We start from the raw sequence: 4,047 nt of genomic DNA on the forward strand, positions 1-4,047 counted from the left end.
TTTCCCATACATATTTCATTGGCTTCCTCTCTGTGTAATTTAATTATCACAGTTGTTAGTGTTAATGTCCTGGTTGGTGCAGCTCTGCTCACCAGACCCTCGGAGCCTAGTTTGGCACAGGGCTCTGAGGAGGAACCGGGAGGGTGGACCCATCTCTATGGCAACAGGATGTGATAATATTTCCGGGTGATCTATTGCTTTAATCTTGAGGGCTCTGAGTATATTGCCAGCATTAATAAATAAATCTAAATAACACCCTGGCGAGATTGATATTATTCTATCCATTTTACTGATGGATGAACAGCAGCTCTGGGGGGTTAAATGCCTGGCCTGGGGGAGAGGTGAGAAAGATAGGGATTGTGGAAATGCCTGCTGGGTGCTGCCCTGGCTCCTGGGAGGCCCTGACATCCCCGCTGGAGGGGCTGGGTCAGGGGCCACAGAAGCCTCCGAGACCCAGTGGGATGGTGACGGCCAAGCGCGTTCTGGATGTACAATCCATTCCTCTTTGCAACCGGGTGGGAGCAGGGCAGCAGGAAGGACCCTCGGGCCCTCAACGTTGCTCCTCTGTTTTCTAAGTCCAGACAGTCCACCCAGAGAGCATCCATCCTTTGGCCTTTGTATGTTCAACAGTACATTTCTTGGAGGAAATAACCTTTAACCCAATACCAGTCTAGGTATCCCGTAGTGAGAGCTACCAGGATGATTTCTCCAATTCAGGGCTGAACGCACACACCTTATTCAGAGGAGACCTCCCCTCCCCTTGGCTGTCCTGGGGCTTCCTTCAGCTCGAGGAGTTGGTCCTTTTCCTACGGGCACCACGTGCTTCCTGGCCTGGCCACAGAGTGTCACAGCTGCACCCTGGCCCCTGCAGCCTGGTGGCGGCTCGCCCAGCCTTTCTGCTCAGGTGAGAACAGACAGGCCGGGCAAGCCGCCACCGGGCCGCAGGGGCCAGAGTGACCCTGCGCTCACACTCGCGCCTGCCCTGGGGGGCTGGGTCCCGGCACTGCTCGGTCGTGAGTCCTCTCCTCTCCCTGCGGTGAGCTCCTCACCTCTGTCTGCACGTGGGCCAGAGTAGCTGCCCCCCTTCCAGCCTCACCCCGCTTGCCGGCACAGCCCCCGCACAGGTCCTGGGTCGAGTTTGTTAAGCAGTTTCCTCCCTCCTTCTAGGTGAGGACCCTTTCGAGGGTCCTTCTGTGAACCTTAGTCAGGCCCACCCAGTCCACCAGAGGGGGCCTGATAACGTGGGGCCAAAAGACAAGGGGTCTGTAGGCCTGTCCCTTTCATTAAGGTGCCTCCTTTGCTCCTGGTCAGATTGACTGGTCCCCTGTCTCTGGGACCAGCTATGTCCACGCAGGAGACTAAGTGCAGCTTTAGGTCCAAGTGTGCCTCATTTGGCCGTGAGGTCAGATCATCTCAGACTGAGGTCATTTTAGACTGTTTCAGGTCTTTCTGCGAAAGAAGGTCAGTTCCAGGATGCTGTGCCGACGGCTTCTCTGGCTAAAACGGGGAGTGTGGCCTCCTTGGGCTCCTGGTCCCGCCTGTGCATTTTCTCCCTCCCGCACTGTCTGTGAGCCCCCGGTCTCACCTGTCAGTGTGGGTGCTGAGCGCCGTGCCTGCAGAACCGATGCGTTTTGGGGGAGTCTCTCCAGCCCATACCACCTTTCTCCGCACCCGCCTCCCTGGCCACGGCTGATAGAAGCAGGTGTGAGCACCTGACTCAAGCTGATCCAATCACATTCTCCCTCCCAGTTACTGGGGATTGGGCCTCAGACAACTGAGATTGTACCTGAACCACGAATGAAGGAGGCAGCTGGCCTGTGGCCGCTGCCTTTGGCCCACGTGCCAATGGAAGGGGAGGATGCTGGCAGGGAGGGGGAGGGGGAGAGAGCAGACAGGGGAGGAGAGAAGAAGAGAAGAGAAGGGCAGACAAGGAAACCGAGAAGGGCAGGAACAGCAAGAAGGAGAGACAAGGCAGCCCCTGCGGGACGGAAGAGGGAACCCTGAAGACTTCCCTGCTTGGTCTGCTTCCCTGGAGGCTCAGCTATCAACCACGCCCCGAGCTCTGGGAACAGCTTTTTCCTCATTCTGCTTAGTGGCAGGCCCTGCCCATTCCAGATAAAGGCCTGTCTTCAGAGATCTTAGAATATATTGCCTGGCAAGAGTATTTCTGCATGCCTGAGGCCTCGTGCCATGATGGACCAGTTCGACCGGATACGTTTATCCTGGCAGTGTGATTTCTGGTAAATGCCTGTGTTTTCTCTGGGGCTGGGTGGGTGCTGCAGGCTTTCGTGACTGAGCTACAGTAAAAACTCTGGCCACCGTGGCTCAGGGGACAGTCCCTGGTTGGGAATGCTTTGCACCTGTTTCCACATTGTTGGGGGAATTAAGTGTGTCCCCATGTAACTCTGTCGGGAGGGACCCCCAGAAGCTTGTGCCTGGTGTTTCCTGAACTTCTCCCAGGTGCCTTTCTCCTCTGCTGACTTTCATCTGCATCCTTTCCCCATCACAAACCATACCTGTGAGTATAACAGCTTTTTCTGTGTGGTGAGTCCATCTAGTGAACTGTCCGGCCTGAGGATGGTCTTGGGGACGCCTGACACAGGGGTTTAATGTGGCTTATGCATATTTCTCTCCCTTGGAAACAAAAGAGTCTTGTCTGAGGCAACTTGGAATGACAAAGATGTGGCAGAAGGGGGCCCAGCACAAAATAGCACACTTGACCTGAGTGCCTGTGGAGGGAACCAGTGAACATAAAGAGAGAGCAACCACAGGGGCTGCAACCACCCAGGCCTGAGGGATGGTGGGTGCTCAGGCACGACCTGGAGCCGGAGAAAGCCCTGGCTGGAGGAAGCAGCTGCTCATGCGGGCAGTGGCTTTAGGCAGAGGACGTGGCCCTGCTCGCTGTGGCCTGCCGGGGAGACAGCCAGGTTCTGACCTGTCTGCTTCTGCCTCTAGGTTCCCACAGGGGCCTCGTGTTGGCTAGACCCAGCAGGAAGCTCCAGGGTAGGTGATGCTGGGGAGGAGCAAGGCCCCGTGGCCGGGCCTGATGCAGGGGTGTCCCCTGGGGAACGCTGTGGAGGCTGAGGCTCAGGGTGCCGAGGGCTCTGCCCTGTACCTGCAGCTTGGCACAGCTGCAGAGCCTCCGAGAGGCGACGAGCTCCGGGTGGAGCTAGAGCGGCGTGGAGGTCCCTGCCCCTCGGAGGGGCTCAGGAAGAAGGAGGAGGCAAGCAGGGAGGACCTGTCGGTAGGGGGCGGGGTGGGAGGGGAGGCTCAGGTGGCCAGGCTGCTCCTGAGGGTGGTGTCCAGCTACGGAGCTCCAGGCTTCTGTGTGCTGCCCACAGGCGCAGGGAGAGGCAGGGTGGGCTGCCAGCATCTCCCAGCGGGGTCACCCTGCCTGCCAGCACGCAGACTCCCACCAGCTGCAGGATGCTCAGGGCTGGTGCTGTGCTGGGACTGGGCAGGCCCAGGTGAAAAGCATGGCTGGCAAAGGACTTGCTAATTAATTTGTTAATTACCGAATGCCCTTCTTCTTCCCACAGAGGGTTCAAGGCGATTCACAAGAACTCATACAATACAGTAATTACAAAATAGAGACAGAATCATTCCCCGGGGAAAAGGTAAATAAGGGTGCCTAGTGGGCAGTGGCAGGCTGGTCCATGGCCCTGGGATCAAGTTCACACGCTCTGCCCCCAACCTGGCCTCATCTCCTGCCTTAGGTCTGGGCTCCAGGGTGTGTGCTGCCTCTGTGGGGTCCTCCTCATTTGGGATCACGTCACAGGGGGCTGATTCCACCCCAGGAACTCTCTCTGTCCTCCCTGAGCTGGCCGGCTAGCGCTGTCACTCCTCGGGTCTCTGTGTCCCAGGCTGGGCTGGGCTCCTCTGACCGCAGCCCTGGTCTCCACACTGCCTTTCCCTGCCAGGTCTGTGAAGGGAAGAGTCTGGGTCATCCACCCGCCCTCCCCCCAGGCTGCCCCAAGCCCAGACAGGTGTCCGAAATGGGGAAGGACTGAGTGAGCAAATGTCTGCGCAGAAGTGATGCACTGACCG

This window comes from Delphinapterus leucas, chromosome 8, assembly GCF_059928025.1.
Source record: "Delphinapterus leucas isolate spDelLeu-1000000601 "Yukka" chromosome 8, BTC_Dleu_Yukka2, whole genome shotgun sequence".
Lineage (NCBI taxonomy): Eukaryota > Metazoa > Chordata > Mammalia > Artiodactyla > Monodontidae > Delphinapterus > Delphinapterus leucas.